The 19,467-nt window shown below is 33.1% G+C and overlaps 1 protein-coding gene across 2 annotated transcripts in view; it reads left to right on the forward strand.

Annotated features, from left to right (window-relative positions):
• The window catches only part of LOC123670978 (lysine-specific demethylase 3A-like), a 132,149-nt gene that overhangs the window by 19,390 nt on the left and 93,292 nt on the right, over positions 1-19,467 (forward strand). For both annotated transcript variants that reach the window (XM_045604590.1, XM_045604591.1), the window contains exon 2: positions 17,347-17,380. The gene's annotated coding sequence lies outside the window, so the exon portion shown is untranslated. The remainder of the gene's footprint in view (positions 1-17,346; positions 17,381-19,467) is intronic.

Raw genomic sequence — 19,467 nt, forward strand, 5'->3', positions numbered from 1 at the left:
GAGTAACATACACTATTCATCAAAGTTCGACGAACAGTATATTGACACTGCTCAAACTTCTGAAGTTTGAAATTTCATTACAAGTAGTATTCAGTTATCACAATCGCATTTAACGACTTTGCCAAGGTGACACAACTTTTTGTACAACAATCTACCGAAACTGTGACACTCTACAAACTACCTCAATAACATCGACCAACTCTAATAATTTATTGCAGAACCTCTCTCATTTACAATATTATTTCCTTTCGTTTGACGAAATGTCAGAACAAAGTGAGGGTAAAGTAAAGGTTCTATTTTGCTTCAAATATTAGACGGAGCAATATAAACAAACTAAATGCATGGTTTACGCATAGGACTGTTATTGGTCAAACGTTAATTGATCCTAACCCTGCTTCATTCCTAACAAATCCTAAAAGGATCGTACTAGAAGCGAAATGTGGATATCAATTGTAAATTAATGTTAAGCATATCCATTTCACAGAATAGTAAGAAAGGAAATCTATGGCTCTACTTATTGAGGTGTTTTGTATATTTTATTTTTAGATTAATATAGAGTCCAAACTGTACAATTATGTGAATCATCTTTGGTTCGATTCTGAACAGACAGTACATCTTGCTATTCGAAGACTCTCCTATTTAAGCGTGAACTTGTTTATATTGCTCCGTCTTATATTCAAACAGACTATAAAAGACTTTCAAACATTTTTCGCCAAACATTCTTCTTCTATTGGTCAAATCCTGGAAAATGTAAATTTTGAAACTGCAATAATCTCATAAAACCACATTTTGGAAGTAACAAGTTGAATTACTACGAATAAAAGAGAAGAGTTCACTAAGAAAATGAGTAACACTCCCTACATGCTTATTATAAATACGTTCTCTTAATAAAAGAATAAAAAGAAAAATGCGCAACAGATACAACTTACGTCACCCTCTTTTTTGCTAAATATCCTTGAACAATATCGATGTATTTGCATAACTAAAACGCCTATTGGAAACTAGTCAAGTGTTTTGTTTCACATGAACGTATAGTTTGATAACCGAACTCTAGATCGATAACGATAAGCTATTTTGATGACAAGCATTTTGTTAAGATCCGCCTCTATTAAAAACTTATCTGTTAAAGAAAAAATTCAGCGATGTTTGAATAGTTTGATATGATTCACTTTTTGTCGTAGATCTAGATACAGACTTTAAGTGGTTATAGATTTATTTGGAAATCTGTATTTTTCATCTCAATTTTATGTAAAGTAGGCTATTATTATCGTATAAAAATTCCAAGGGAAAATGCATGAAAACCGCTATAAATTTTTCATGTCTATTGAATTTTTCAACCTAGCTTTCAAAAAAACCATTCACGACATCCTGTGGGAAGAAAAATATAAACATGTTGACGGTTACTAAATTGATATAAATCCAAGTTGAAAATAGAACGCATTCATTAGAAAACTTTCTAGTTGATATTAATCTTTGGTCAGATAGAAATCTTGCGTTTCCTGTTGTACGTCGGTGTAGAAATTCTTCCTAGGATAATTTGGCAGGCGTTCAGGCCTTACAGTTCACCTGAACATGAAATGTGTCTGCTTTATAAAATGAAGAGCGTATGTGGGTGATCGAGGTGGGCTGTGAAATTTTTGGACGATGAAAAGGAAATTTATTCGAGCGTCTCGAATTCCTTGAAGTGTGATTTTGGATACGTTGCCGAACACCTATAATCGCTGTTATTTCTGAACGATTGTTGAATTATTGTTACTTTTTTTTTCGTTAATAGGGCGTGGTATATAACTATGAATCACCTTGATCACCTTGATTTTGAAAGAAAATACATAACAATTTTTTAGTCGTTTAATTGAACAAGAATAATATTCACTAGAAAATTATTTTTTTATCTTCGATATCGAACCATAAAATTTTTACATCTATTATGGAGGTCGTATTTTCTGTAGTATCTAATTTGGAATGAATAGTACGAACGCTAAATAATGTATAGGAAACATAATGAAAAAAGCTTTCTATTGATTGTCTATCTGTATCTATATATGTATCTATGAAATTAATTATATTTTCAGTTCAAGATTTGATTCACGAATTGACCCATCTATTTCTACAATGAGGTCAACCAATAAAAAGGATTCAGTTTGAAATAGTTGTAATAGTGTTTTTTTTTTGACATTTCTTATGTCACTCGTGTTATGGTTATATTAGGTTATATTATTCGTAGATAGAGGTTAATTTTATCCAAATAAACATTCACATGGAAAGATACACGCTTCAACAACGTTTAGAAATTGTTAAATTGTTCTATCAAAATTGGCGCTCATTTGTGAATACTGAAAGAAATTTGAGAAGAATTCAGAGACGACATAATTCAGTCAATCCACTATTCGTCGTATTGTAGCTGAGTATTTGGTGCCATACGCTCAAATTTGCCAAACGTACGAAAAATAGTGACTCGATTAACTGAATAATATCGTCTATGAATTATTCTTAAATTTCTCTCTGTATTCACAAATGAATACTGATTCTGAGAAAACAAATTCTAAACGTTCTTGAAGCATGTACTGTTATTTTTTCAAAATCCAAATCAAAATAGAGACACAACTAGAAAAAACCTTTTGATTACTTTTAAATTACTAAATTAATATAAAAAAGATATATGCATAAGTAATTTTATTTGTTTATTGAAAAAATATATATAATTCTTAATTTGAATTTTCAAAATTTATATTGTGTGACTAGAACCCAGCCCAATTTTCAAAAATTTTCAAATTAACTCATAATAATCATATCAATTGGCCCCACGTTGAGCGCCAATTGATATGATTTTTACCAGCCCCACGTTGGGCGCCAATTGATATGATTTTTATTAGTTAATTTGGATTTTCGAAATTTATATTGTGTCACTAAAACCCAGCATAATTTTTAAAATTTTTCAAAATAACTGATAAAAATCATATCAAAATCTTTCCATGATTGAATGGTATTTTTTACTGAACTCAAATTACATAAAAAATATCATAATAATACACAGTGTTGTCATTATAACTTATAACCATTTGAAATTGTATAATTTCATTGGAAACATCTATAGAAAAAGCTGGGTAAATTTTCGGATTCAAATCGTAGATCCACGATGAAATCAATAATACGAAATTTATGATGCATAAAACATTTTCTCTCATTCTCTGAACGTCCTCAGCAAAATATACTAGAGATACCTGTTTCGATATAGTCGAAAGAAATTTCATTATGTATAGTAGAAAGTCCGGACAATATATTTTGTATTTATGAATGGATTATTAAAATGGATTTTCTTTTTCATCATCAGCACACATCTGTATGTTGACAGCAGAAGAAAATAAAGATATAATATGTACTTAAAAACTCAACTAGTCTAATTGAAAATTCAAGAAAAGTTGCTTTCAGTAGCCAAAAAAAAAAATCCTCGAAGATTCTGATAGACTTTTAGGAATTATAGTTATTTACAATACAATAAATAGTGAGTCGATGAACCGAATGGTGTCCATGAATTCTTCTTAAATTGCTCTCAATATTCACAATTGAAGCTTGTATTTTTTTATCATTCAATGGCATAACCTCCTGAATGTCAAAATATAATACACATTGTTCTCATTATAATAATTTCGAATTGTATAAATGAACCCTATATCTTCCAATACTTCTGAGACCAAGTTTGAACTCTTTTCCTTCTCCAATCCGTGCAGAAAGGAGGAAATAAAGGCTTGCATTGATGTGAAGATTCTTGTATTCAAGGCAATCTAGAAAACCTCGAAGCTCTGTAAATATTTTATATTGATTGAAAAGAAGAGATAACTCAAGGAAACAAATTTCCATTCAGATTGGGACATCCTGGGTATGGACTTAATCGGTAAATGATGATAGTAAACTAAGTTAACCATGTATTAATATCAACATTAACATATAAAAAGAACAAGCCTCTATAAACCAGTTACACTCTCTACCCACGTCCTGAAAGTGGAGAATATAATAAAATATCTAACCTAACCTAACTTTCTGTAATCAAATGACATAAAAAGACCCATTTCGAATTGTATAAAACCCTATATCTTCCAATACTTCTGAAACCAAATTGTGTAATAGATACCAAGTTTGAACTCTTGACCTTCTCCAATCCGTCAATCCGTGCAGAAAGGAGGGTATAAAGTCTTGCATTGATGTGAAGATTCTTGTATCCAAGGCAATCTCGAAAACCTCGAGGCTCTGTAAATATTTTATATTGATTGAAAAGAAGTGTTAACTCAAGGAAACAAATTTCCATTGAGATTGGGACATCCTGGGTATGAACTTAATCGGTAAATGATGATATTAAACTAAGTTAGCCATGTACTAATATCAAAATTAACATATAAAAAGAACAAGCCTCTATATAAACCAGTTACACTCTCTACCCACGTCCTGAAAGTGGAGAATATAATAAAATATCTTTCCGAGAAAACCCATTATCACATCGAGTTGTTCCTTCCAAGAAACGATTAACATCTGCCTCGAGATAAACATAATACTTGAGGATGTGTAAAAACAGACCTCATCATTCACAAAGCGAAGAATGCCGTTATGGTATCCCGAAAATTATAAATAGGGCGTTGGACAGCAGGTAGTCTGGGCCAAGGGGCAGGTAGTAGATAAGTTCAGACTTGTCAGGATGCCTCAGCAGCTGGCATATATGTATACAACTGATAACAGCCACAATATATTCATTCAGTATGTCAACAATTGCTAATTAGGGGTCAGGGTGGTTTGTTGTTTACCTGGAGGGAAATTATGGCTTAAATTTGACTATGATATTTCAGTGAATGATAATATTAAAAATTTACATAACCTAAAAAAATATTTTGCGGTTCGTTCTGATTTCGGAATTTGGTCGAATTTTCATCTTTCATTAAAAGGTGGAATTATTACTCACTAGGCTATCCGACAGGCAAAAAATATCCAAATCGGGCCATTTGAAAAATTGACATTTTTAAAGGTCACAAAATTGTAGTGTCATTCGGACCACCTGTAGAGTGATCCGAAAATTTGCATAGGACTTGAAAACTTTTTGGGAATTCAATAAAAATTAATCGTATAATTATATCAAACGGTTTTCAAGATATGATCTTTAGTTTTAAACATTATAACCATGAAATATTTTGACAAAAATGCTGACAAGTGAGGTATTTCGAAATCAGAATCCCATGGAGGTTATAAATATGATATAAAAAATTTGAATTCCCATTGAAAAAACAGAGTGGCGTCGTGTTTCACCACTTTTGGAGCAACCTGTAGAGTCAAAAATAATTTAAGCTTAATTGCTGAATGCTGTCGATAACGTCAAAATTTGAATAAATCTCCTAGGCCATAATTTACAGGATTACACAAATAAATTTTTTGTGTACTTTTAAGATAATTGACGTATTGGATTTGACTAGCATAATTTCATAAATTTGTAGCTTTGACCTGAATTGTGGATTATACCTATCATTTAATATTCAATTTTGTGACCTAGAAGTTTTATTTATAGATGTGTCTCTCATTATTATGTTTCTGCTTGACTTTACACTGTCAAATTCAGATTGATTTGCCCTGAAGGTTGCCATGTGAATGGTCGAAAATTTGGCTAAATTTGATGAAGAACTTAAATAAAATCTTCAAGCGACTTTCTACCCGATATATTATTCCGTTTATTCAGTTACAAATTCGATATTTATTTCCTTATGAACCATAATAATTAATGCAAAAACACAAAATTAATTAAATTTCAACATAAATGAAAAATATTTACATATAAGGTGTCCCATCAAAACAATGAAGTCAAAAATCAATTCAATATCTTTGAAACGGATAACATTTCTTGAAAAACTTATAACGGAATGCTTTTTGACAAATATGCCGACAGAAAACTGCGTTGAAAAATATAGGGTGTCCCATTTAAGAAACACCAACTTTACACTATATCTACCTCTAAAACAGCAATTAATTTCTATAATTCTTCACAAGTATCATATAAACCATAAAAATTACTGAAAAACCCGTTTTAGAATTTTTTTAATATCTCGAACAGAAACCAAGATAAAGCTAAATATTTGAGACAGTCATTTTTCAGAAACTTCAGAACGAATCAAGATATGAACGATCTGCTTTCTGAGGTCTGATTATTTCGATTTTTTCTCTGAATCTAATAGTTCTCCAGAAGCTTTCAGTGAGCATCGAATTTGGGACACCCTGTATTTGGGTCGCTCTGTATAGCTGGGACTCTTCCTAAGTGGCGGCAAAATTTAATTCAAAGTCAACTGCGATGTTACAGCCAGTATTTGTTTACGAATTCAAAATTCACATTCTTGCATCTTTCATTCACACCCTTAGCTTTTCAAGATATTTTTAAATGAGTTGCGAACACCCTTGTGCTCGAGAAATACCAAGTCACAAGTATCATCGATACTTGTGATTTGTTTGTTTCTCGACATCAAAGCATTCAAAACTCCCCGTCGTTATCGGAATCTAAAGCAGCGCCAAGATCAATAAAAAAAAACGAGAAATACACAACAGTAAAGACACTGACGTTGTTTGCTCCCCCTTCCACATCGCGTCACTTGAAAATCAATGCTAATTTCTCCGAAGCCTCGACGTTCCTAAAAAAGTAAAAGGAAAGAGAGATGGCGCGCATTGCGAAATTGCATAACTGTAGCCGTCATTATAACCGCTATATCCGTGGCTGAAATTCAATAACTGTAAATCGCGACCGAACGAGTCGCTAATGAAAGTTTCGGTGCCGTCTGCAACTGAGATAGGGAATCTTTGGCGAAAAATCGAAGCCGGTCGGTAATGGCTTCTTCGGCCTGTTAGTATTAATGACGTAACTGTTTCGGAGCGTTATCGTAGATTGCAACCGTTCTGATTGATCCATTTCACAGATCAATTAGGTACATCGGAAACCTCTATAAGTTAATGATGTGGAAAGGAAATTATCTTCACTTGATGTCATCTATATATGTAGTATTTATGAAATGTCACAGTCATAAAAACTATGCAAGTTTCACACGGATATTATACCGATAGGTGTAGCATAATGCTTCCTTGTCTTGTCTACTAAGAGATATGATTTAGGCAGAAACAATGCAAGAAATATATTCAAGAAATTTCCTAGGTATCCAAGCCAATACCTCCACCAAATTTCATCAAAATAGGAATTTCACTTCGGTTATTTCACTTTTGCACATGTGGCAGTCCTTCCATATATCCAGAAGAGCTGAAATTTCAATGGAACCACTTTCTAGCGGATCCAAAAATCCATCCAATTTTCATTAACATTGAACAGCGAATACCTTCACCAAATTTCATCAAATCGGAATTCACAAATTCGGTTATTTCACTTTGCGCATGATCTAGTCCTACCATATATCCACAAGAGCTTAAATTTCAATGGAACCACTTTCTAGCCGATCCAAAAATCCATCCAATTTTCATTAACATCGAACAGGTAGAACGCGAGACATGAAGACACCAGGAATTTTTTGTTTGCGTATGCCCAACGGATACCTTTTATCCGCAATAACTTGATTTTGTATGGGGTCATCTACGGCTTAATTCAATTCTCGTATCAAATTCCTCTCTCTCACACGTTCCACTCATTCGATTTTGATGAAATTTAATACTCATCAAATTTCATCAGAATCGGATAACAGTAGAACGTGAGATGGCTACTCTCTATCTGGAAAAGCTTAATTTTGTATAGAACCATCTACGATCCAAACCGAATACCTACACCAAATTTCATCAAAATAAAAGAATTAACACCGAACAAATAGAACGCAAGATGAATATGAAGACACCAGGAATTGTTTCTTTGTGTATGATCAACGGGTTCCCTTCATAAACCGAATACCTACACCAAATTTCATCAAAATAAAAGAATTAACACCGAACAAATAGAACGCAAGATGAATATGAAGACACCAGGAATTGTTTCTTTGTGTATGATCAACGGGTTCCCTTCATCTGGAAAAGCTTGATTTTGTATGGGACTTTCTACGACCCAGACTGATTACCCTAATTTCATCCAAATTCGGAATAGAAGAACGTGAACAGTGAACATTGGGGTATGGAATAGTGTACCTCCCGATCCAAATATCCATGCCAATTTTCATCAAATTCGTAAAAAGCTAAATATGAAGCTTACAGTAATTTCATGTTTGTGTATGCTCAACGTATAACGTCGTTCTGGAAAAGCTGAATTTTCTATGGGATCATCTACTGCCCAAACTAAATACCCAAACCAAATTTCATCAAAATCGACTTTATAGACCATGATTTATTGGATACCATACCAAATTTCATTAAAATCGTATAAGAAATTCAGAAGTTAAGGCTGTTGCCAGACATAACCCTGCCAACGGGTAATGCGTAAACCACAGGACTTAATGAGTCAAGTGGTTATAGTTGAGAGCTAAATTCGTATGGGACCATATTTGACCAAATTTCATTAAAATTTCGAGAAGCCATTTCGAAGGTTTTGTTGTTTCGGTCTTCATTTGATGGAAGTTCATGTTGAAATTAAGAAAAAAAAACAAAAAAAATATTCCACAGAAACAAAACATTTATTAAAGGATATAATTTGGATAATAACTATGAAATTTCACATACTGAAAACTAAAATTTTAGACTCAATCTATTTAGAAACTTTAGAAATTAATAGATATAAAAAAAAACATGAAAAATTAAATTACCAAACAGAGTTAACTGATCCCTAACATTTTTCGAAAATCCCAAAAATTGGCAAACCCTCACCTGTCACCTATGTATTTTTTGTACACAGATTTCAACATTTATAGACATGTTCAAACCATTATAATCGGTATCCAGTAATACTCACTTGAAGTCATCATACTTGACGAAATAATAGTGAAATAAAAAAACAAAAGGGAAAATGGAATATTTTTCATATAATCATATTATCGGAGATTATTGGACAAAATAAACCAAAATGGAACTGTTCCCGCCGTTACTATTTGATAGTAGATCGTAATTAAACTAAGTTTTATACTTTCTATATACGTTTTTACTACCAATAAAATAGGATATTAACAAAATAAAGATTACATTGTGTAACCGCGTAGTTTCGAACATAATTCAAGTTCTGCAGATGAACTTGAAAGTTCATCCATGTAATCCTCATATTGTTAATATCCTCTTTTATTGACAGTTCAAACATAGCCAATCTAAACTAGTTCTAGACGAAATAGGATCGAAAATGATTCCATATTCTTCGTTCCTTCTCAACCTAAAATTCTTTGTGTATGCCATCCAATCCGCACACGGAGTAACAGTTATGAAGAGGTCGAAGAACGGATAGCGATCGACCATCCAGTGGACTATTTCTTCCGTACATCATAATTGAAATAACAACACTCTATCTAACTGATCGTTATTCACGGTTGCTACGCTAAACGGAACTACTCCCACGCATTCCACTCAAACTCATAAATACTTACATAACTGGTATCAATTAATGGATCCAGTTCTGTTCAATGAACATGCGAGAACTAGTTTCCAGACCCCTACCTCATTTTAATCGTTTTCATTGATTATCGTTGTTCGCGATCTGAGTTTGCTTGATTTTCATTACCTTTATCGATTATTTTTTAGAGGTAACGTATAGTGAAAGAGAATGAACTTTATGGATTTTAGTTGAATGGGTTCCAATTGAAGTCTTACATACATGAAATATACATAATATAAACTTTTATGTTTTTGGTATTTTTTCTCTATTTTTTTCTGTCGTTCTAACTTTACATGACATGTGAAGGGATTCGCAATAAATAAATAATTATTTTTCGGAAGAAAAAAAATTAAAATTAATCTAAAGACAGCAGATGTTCAAACATTGATAGCACTGGTAATTTGGTCAGTCTTTTGTTGCGATTTTCGACTAAAAATTTTAGGTAGTTATTTTTAGTCATGATATGTTCATTTTCGCTGTTATTGAAAACTTAGATCGTTTCAATCAACATTGAATCAAATAATAATAATATTTATAGATCCTTCAGGACAAACAAGTATAGGACAGGTCATAATAAAGCAAAAGAAGAAAATTTAATAAGTTTAAACTAAATAAAATTTGCGATTGACTGATACTCGTATAGTACTAAGTCATTGTCCTCATTCTCTCACAGAATAGTAACCTTTATGCAGTAACAGAATGGATTGATATAGCAGAATAATGTGTTAAAAAGTAATTTTTACTAATAAATACTATTAAATAATAATTAATAAATAATAACTTCATTCACACTTACAAAAAAACGATCTAAACAAGAAAGAAACTGTTGAATCAATCATGAAAACAAATGCTTCCAAATAGAACTCGATGTTTATACCTCTAAGTTACATCATTGACGCTATATTTTGTGAAATTGCGTTCTGGAGAATGTCACTTTTTTGGTTACTTTTTTTTTTTGAGAAACGCTAAATGATTCGAAGGGATTGAAAAATTGAATTATGTAATTACCTATTATCACAAGAAAACAAAAAAAAATTTTTTTTGTCTCGAATTTAAGAGCTGATTTTAACTATATTTGAGACGCTGAATATGTGCATGCAATCCGTTTTTCTCTATCAGCTCTACATTTTTAGATACATCAAATTATCTGGACTTTATTCAGTAGAAAAATTATTATATATTCATTAATGTAGGTACAATGGTCTTATTGTCAGTCTGTAATTGAGTAGATTCCAGGTAAATCTATAAATAGTGGAACCATTGCCTATCAGGTAACTGAACTGACCCTTTTAATCCTTTAACTCGGGAAAGTAAGAGAAAAAAATCACACTTTCTCCGTTACATATAAAGTTGGGCTTAATGAAGCAATGTGTAAAGGCTCTTGATAGAAATGGTTCATGTTTTGCATATGAAGGGGTATAAATGCATCATTTGTGTACAGTAAAACTCAAAGCAGAGATATTTGATGGCCCACAAATAACGCAATTAGGATCCTGCCTTCATAAATTCAATGAATCAAGTTGAACAAGAAGCGTGGACATCATTTGTTGAAGTTGAAAAAAATTGTCTAGGCAAACATAAAGCTCAAAACTATGTTGAAATGGTTAACAAGATGCTTAATATTTTCAAATCCTTAGGGTACAATATGTGTATTAAAATACACTATTTACACAGCCACTTAGACCGTTGTCCAGAAAATTCAGGAGACATGAGTGATGAACAAGGTGAAAAATTTCACCAAGATATTGAAGTTATGGAGGACCGCTACCAAGGAAGATGAGACATGATGGCAGATTACTGCTGAAGTTTAAAAAGGGACTGTTTGAGAAAACATTCAAGAATGTCCCGAAAAAGAAGCTTTCGAATTGTTGAGTGACTATTTGATTTCTTCAATGTTTTTTTTGTCTATGAGTACGACATAAGATTGTATCTTGCATAACTAAAATGAAAATTTCGAATCTACTTTTGTTTACTATACTTACGGATTTGAGTTGAAATAATGTAACTTATATATATCGAAAATTGTATATCTCAAAAATTTGAGCTCCTTGGTGAAAATGAATGGGTTTTTTTAATTCAGAACATCAAATTGATATAGAATCAGCTAAAAAAAAACCTCGACACCAAAACAGCTGGTCCCCTGCAAATTATCCAAAGAAAAGCAAATATGCAATAAAAGCTTCGAAAGTAAAGATTATCTTCAAGCCTCAAAGCTCTAATATCTCGATAAAACCAGGATTGTATCTAGTCAGTCATTCCACCCTGAGGTTGCATTGATCCGTTTGTGTCACTGATGCGAAAATATTCAGTATCATCCGAAATCATTTCAAGTAACTCTCCACCATCTGATTGTTAGGAACCTGTAACACAAGAATTGGGGATAATGAATTCCAGACAGCATATGGTCCAGTGTTCGAACCCCTCCCGAAAACATCGAAGCCAGCTTTAATTCGAATAGGGGTGCATACAAGGACGAATATCGAATGACAATAACAACACAGACCCTCTAGTTCTAGGGTTAGTTGCAGATGGACGGAAGTTCAAAAACGAATGTTGTACTATCGCATTTCACAAGATACGGAGGAGGCATTGACCTATAATTTCTTCGTGTATTAAAGTAGAATATGTAATTGCAAATTGGCAAAAATTTCACCTGACCGTAATAAATTTATTCGCATTAACTCGACGTGTCTATCTTTGGACAGATTTATAATAATATAATTCTGCTATCTTCATTATCATCTGTATTTTTTTTCCATCGATTCATTTCAAATTCAAATGAGTTGGTTTTGAATTATTTATGAGCATATGATAGGATGACGTCAAGATACAGAGTCATTATACAGAAATAGTCTTTCGATGTGAATAATTCAATTTGGGATTTGTCGAATATTTAATAGTTTTCTCTTTCATATAAGCACATAATAAATTAATTTATAAGGATGAACGACAAAATCGATAACTGTGAATTTTTATTGTTCCTCAATTTTGAAACGATTTCTATTTATGATAGTATAATATAGGAATATTAACTTTTCGTATGAAATAATAGATGAATTACGTAAACATTTTCAGCGCAATGACTCCTAAAGTACGATTTTTGATGCAAAGGTGAATTGACAAAATGGGTAACAATAAACAAACTAAAAGACAAATGGAGCTCATACTCCGCTTGTGAGGTTACTTATAATAAACTTGTACTAGCTGGCAACAGCTTTTTGAATAATTGACTTTTGAAATTCAATCAACAGAATTGATGATTACTCAATTGAAGATACATTTTCATATTGTAACCATTGCTGTACTGAACAAAGAATTAATTTCATCATTTGGTATCGATATGCACTCTCCTTTCAACTGGAAGTTGAAGGTTGGTTGTCCGAATGTTCTTTCCACAAGAATGTTTTCAGCAATATTCTTAAAATTTATGGATGAATTTTCATCATAACTCTCTGCAACAGTGCTAGATTTGTTTGGTATTTTATGAGGCGAATATCTGCATCTGTATCGGCCAGTAAAGATGTTGATGAAAGCCGAAAGCTGTAGAAAGATGAATTCATTAATCTGAGCTATTCAACTATTTTGTTTGGCAATCCTCCAAAAGTGTTTTAAACTACTGCCTGCGTAGAACATTTGTTATTTCTACAACTGACAAAAAAGTCTATGTTATGTTTTCTCTTACCGCAAAATCATGTACTTTTTAGAAATGGCAACATAATCAATCAGTTTTTGGCTAGTATCCAACATCTTCTCTCTTTTAAAATGCTAATAATTTTGAAGACTTGCTGATGTCAACATTATTTTTGACCCCAAGTCTGGCTTTCATCATAGAATAATGTGACCGTAATGTGAAAGCCTTGAAATTGTTCGTCTTCTCAGCAAAATTTATTAGTTATAAAGTCTAGCTATGAATTTCATCTATTTTTTTTATCAGACACCATACCAAAGTTCCTGGATGACATGATTGAACATGTCAGCTTATGAGCCAAATTCTCGTCATTTGCAGGAGGTTTTAATTTTCTGCTTTAATATAAAAAATCTGTGGCTGAGGCTCATCGAATGCTCTCAAATAGATACCTATAGTGGGGCCACTATTAGTGAAAGATCGTGCCGTGAGTGTTTCCAACGCTTCAAGAACGGTGATTTTGACGTCGAAGACCAGCGTGGCGGTGGAAGAGAGAAGGTTTACGAAAAGGCAGAACTTGATCAAGACTCGTGTCAAACGCAACAATAATTGGAAGGATCATTGGAAGTGACGCAACAAGCCATTTAAAAACGCCTTAAAGTCATGGGAATGATTCAGAAACAAGGAAATTGGGTGCCGTACGAGTTGAAGCCGAGAGATGATGAACGGCGTTTGTTTGCTGGTAAACTGCTGCTTGCAAGGCAAAGACGGAAGGGATTTATGCATCGCATTGTGACTGGCGACGAAAAATGGGTTCATTACGATAGTTCCAAGCGCAGAAAATCATGCGTATATCCCGACCATGCTTCCACGTCAACGGCCAAACCGAATATTCACAGTTCCAAGGTCATCTCCAGTATTTGGTGGAACCATTCGGCGTAGTGTATTATGAGTTGTTGAAACCGACAGAAAAAATCACAGGCGATCGTTATCGAACGCAATAACTGCGTTCGAGCCATGCATTGAAAGACAAACGGCCGTAATACAACGAGAGACATGATAAAGTGATTTTACTGCTTGACAATGCTCGACCCCATGTTGTGGTCAAAAAAGTGGTCAAGGAATACTTGAAAACGTTGAAATGGAAAATACTACTCCAATGGCACACGGCCTGGCTGACCAGCACATCCCTCCTTATGAAGAAGTAATAAATTGGATCGATTGGTCATCAAAAGATGACTAGTTTTTTCAACGCGGGCTTCGTACGCTGCCCGAAAGATGGGAGAAAGTAATGGCCAGCGATGGACAAAACATTGAATCATAAATGTATAACCAGTTTTTCACAATAAATCCTCGAATTTCGGAAAAAAACGGCGTAAGCAAAATTGTACATCTAATATAATTACATATTGGAAAGTTTTTCAACGATCAATCTTTTGAGATTTGATTCTCTCTCCCCAAAACTATCATTTAATAAAGACGTAGCAATCCAAACCGAATAACCTCTGTTGATTATGTGTTAACCATTCAATTTGATTACTTAGGCTTGTATCAATAAAGCTTAACAGATTTCACATCAAGCTTTATATAAATTCAACTAGCTCATCAAAGATTTGATTAAGTACAGCAAACCGGAAGCAAAGTTGTACGCTTATGTACGTAAAAGTGGGCATGTTTTCAAGTTCTATTTTCCATTTCAATAACACCGACCACTTGAGGAGTGCACCTTAACGAAGACGAAATCAAAGAATGAACGAAACATGTGCGTTTACATTTACCCAATCGGCCATCTGCCTGTAACATGCGATCCGCCGACCAGAGGTCACCTTGGTGGCAAGCGCGATGCGAAGCGCCGCGCTGACTACAACAAAGACGGAGCGCAGAACAAAGATAAAATTAAGTAGGTTATTCTCTCGGAACGGTTAACGATCACACGACGTGAAAGTCGGGGCTCCCACACGACCAAACCGCCGAACTGGTCTAGCTCGAAGCGATAGATAATCTATTAGCGGGTCCCGACTTGGCTTCTCTCCTTCGCCCGCTCGCAATGATGTAATTATATTCTGGTGTATCGGGTTCGCCAAGGATTTCTGCTGCACCTAAACGGATAACGCAGACACGATATATCATATTTATGAGCTCGTTAGGCATTCGTATGAGTCATACGGCGACCAATGGCGTGACGCGCCGTCGTGTTGTGTCCGCTCTCGGGAGAAATGTTGCACAACGCAACGAATACCAAATGCATATTCAGGTTCTTGTTTTGGCTTTTTACGAGCCGAGACCAACGGTGTTTATTGGCCTTTCTCTACTCTCCGTCTCTGTCTGTCTTACGGCCGTTTTTGTGCCGCGCTTGACGAGATCATCGGCGTTGATCTTCTCCGAACGTTTTATTTCTTCTATTTATAAATTCTGGATGCTCTGGCTTGATCTAAACGGCTGTTGTTGGAATTTTGATGAGTAATCGGATGACGTTAAAATTCTTCTCACACTTGCGTTGTTCGTTTCCTGCCTCGAAAGGAAAAACGCTGTCGTATTTACGAGAACTACTAGTGGATATTATGGGTTGTTGTAGTTTGCTGTTTTTGAGGATATTCAAGGCCGTAGACAAAAAAAATTTTCGGGTAGTGTTCGGTTTGATGGAATAGCAGAAAAACATCAAATTAATATAAGAAAGAAGAACTTGAGTCCTCAAGAATCCATTATCTTAAAACCTAAGTTAACGTTGAGACTAACATTGGTCCTTCGAGCCGGATATGGAAATGCTGATTCTATAAGCACTTTGAAGGCATAATCCCGCGAACTTACCCTCGATTGAGAAATATGAAATACCTTTCGAAAAAATTTTCATGTGAATATTATTGGCTTGAAAGGAAATTTATGATATGATAGTAATTTTAGAGATTTTCTGTACGTTTCGTAGAGTGCTTATGATCTACTATTTTCGGTATATGTTATTATAAGAGAACCATTACAAATATAGACTTTATTACAAAATTGAATTCAGTTTTCTTCTTTTTTCGAAGCGATCAAACAATCACCTCCTCCTCATCGATGTCAATTCTGGGGTGAATTGACATTTTAATGGAAGATGGCTTCTGAAGTTCATTAAGTTTTGAGGCGTTTCAGAGAAGATAAGTGAGAATGTCGTCCACATCAATATCTTCCAATTCCGGCCATAAATGATTATTAATCATAGCTCGGTAGCGCAATCTATTCACCGAAACAGTTGCACTAGCCCCATTTTCGATTGAGAAAGGTCCAATCAAACCACCAGCCCAAAAAGCTCATCAAATAGTGACACGTTTATTTCTTTATTCATTTATTTATTACAGACAAGGAATACAACACACCATTTAAAGTCCACTACTGCATTCACAAATATTTACATAATTCGAGGTTTTTCACATCATATAATAATCAACAAAAGAAAAACGGTTCCATTGAACCCAATTCAAAAATGAAAGTTTGAAAGAAACGAAAAAAAAAAAAGAAACAATAAGACATAGTATAAAAAAATGAGGTAAATAAGAGAAAATAAACATACACAGTTATATTCAATTATAATTTATACTAATGAAAAGTGATTTTTCAAGGATTTCTTCAATGCACTCGAATTGGCGGAAAATAAATTAAAATGGTCATTTACGTTATTACACAAGTGAATCATTTTCTGAAGTGGCGAATTCTGGGCGCATCTGGTATTTCGAAACTTGATATGCAAGACATTAGAACGTCTCAGTCTCCTGTTGAGTATGGAGAGGCTTTTCAACAAACATTCTTGTGTCTTCTAAGCCCTAAATGCGATATTTCTGCCCTGTGGTTGTTTTTAGGTTAAAATCTTAATAACCGATATGGAATAGAAATTCAACGCAGAAATGTTATTTTTCACAATCATCAAATCAATAAAACTTTCGTGAAACTTGTTAATATTCAATTGTGGTTCTGTCCTATACCACATAATCGAATAGATCTCCGATTGTCCATTGTTTTACACTCGAGATGATGTCAAATCACGTGATTTTTGTGCTAAGTGGCTTCACCGTTATGCTTACTTGAGTGGTTCTGAAATGTTTAGTTGCAGTTCTATTGATCTATGTGTTCTAGAGATCTATCAATTCATTAGATCTACCAACTATGTATATCTAATAGCTGGTTGATTATTAATTGCAATTATGCTAATTACATTTAATTTTTTCAGATTTTTAAAGAATAAGGACTACCTCAATTGCAATGTAAGTGTTTTTTATTTTAATTATTTTTTCACTTTTATCAAATCAAATAAATAATTCAAATATCAAGTCATTTGGCATATATTTTTTGTATCAACATTGATAGTGAAATATCATTATCACAACATTAATTTATATCCTTTTCAATATCTATAGTACCTACCTACTATCTGATACAAATTGTTTCATTTTAACCAAATATACATTCAACTTAAATCACGTGCCGTTATCGCTTAGAAACTCACAAGATCAATTATTATTCATTTAATTTTTGCTGCGGTTTTTCCTTCACATTGTAATCATTTCTTTTTGTTCAATTTCCGATTATAATAAGTGGTTATCTGGTGCGTTATTATAGGGTTACGTAAAACTTATCAATTTGCAATAAAAAGAGCGATATCTTATTGTGTTGAATTATATTAATGCTTCAAACTCCAGTTTTTCAATTATTCTGAAAATAACAATAAATTCTGTAAAATTTGTATAATTGGTTATTGCGGCTTTTTAAATATTTCTAATTTTCTTAACGTTGATTTGCAGAGTGCTCACAAAATTTGAATAAAAACCAATAAATACAATTTATGATGTATATTTTAAAATTTTATCATTTTTGGCAGTGCAAGTGAAAAGCCATTAAAAACATTTTGAAGGCCAATTCGATATAACAATCATTTATAATAATTTTCTATAAGAGAAAAGCCTTTATAAAATCTAAGAAGTCGAAAAACTAACAGATTATATTTTCGAAATAGCAATAACGACGAATCTGAAAAATAATGCTGAAAAATATGGTAAAAACAGAAATTTTCCTATATAGGTTTTTTTATTTATATTTTGATATTTTGCCCAAAAATACAATTATTTTAAAATTGACAAGAAGATTGTATCAACAAAAAAAAGTGAATAAAATGAATTAGAAGTTCAAGGAAACAGCTTATAAATAGAGTAGGTCAGAACTTACTTATTGATTTATTAGCCTTCTTTTTTTTTTTTGAACTGGTAATTTTGAATAATTTCATTTTCTTTTTATTTGTTGTAATAATTGTTTTTGTCAGTAATAATTGAATTTCTGGACAAACGTATATATCAAACAAAAGAGAGTTACAGATTTTAATTATTTAGTATTCGTGTTTTTTTTATATGAGTTTACTTATATGGGTGAAATTTTCTGTGAGGAAATAATAAACATTTTCAAAAGGAATTTTACTAATGAATTTAGGTACGAAATCTAGTTAGTTTTTTAGTATTTACTCCGACTTTTAATTCAATCTCCAAATTATAGAATAAATTTTCATGTTTGACTCTTTTATTATTTTTTTATTTTATTTATACAACCAACCACCACCTCATTCAACCGGTTAGACGTTCAGTGCCCCCTAAAACAAAATCCTGGCTGCGTCATTGAATTTGTCCATATGTGAAGTTGAATTCTAAACGCTATTAATTATTAAATAAATTTAAAAAAAAAAATACTGCAATTAAGGTTTAACGGTATTGAAAATCCAAAATAAATAAGAAACTTTAAAGTAGATTGAAACGATGACACTTATGAACAAAGAACAGACAATAGCAATGACAAATGAAAAATGTATGCAATTTTATCCAGAAATAGTAAATCTGCAATAAAACTTCTAAAAAACAATATATAGACAGGAAAACTATGTCGAACATTACTTTTCACACTATACAATTTCAACAATGAGTCGATTAATAACAAAGAATAAAAAATCTCCAAAATGATAACAATATTAAAAACTTCGAATCGTACGAAACCGGCCAAACCTCAAAAGCATCATGAATAATTACGTGAGAAACGGCGAAGACGAACAATCAACAAATTGCGGAAATCTACATAATAACACCTAAAAATACAGCCAGGTAGAAAGATACGAATCCGAGACTAATAAACACAACGTTTCGAGATAACGATCCAGTCGGTGGCTACACCGGCCTTTTTATTACGTTTCCCGCAGCATATTTCGATTCTTTCCCAGTGATGTTGATTGTTGGCGAATGCTTCTCTCTTTTCGTCCCCCTCGCGGGCACAGGAAATTCCTAAGCCCAAGGTCACCCCTACGATTATGTTATGC

This window comes from Harmonia axyridis, chromosome 1 (genome assembly GCF_914767665.1).
Source record: "Harmonia axyridis chromosome 1, icHarAxyr1.1, whole genome shotgun sequence".
NCBI classification, from domain to species: Eukaryota; Metazoa; Arthropoda; class Insecta; order Coleoptera; family Coccinellidae; genus Harmonia; species Harmonia axyridis.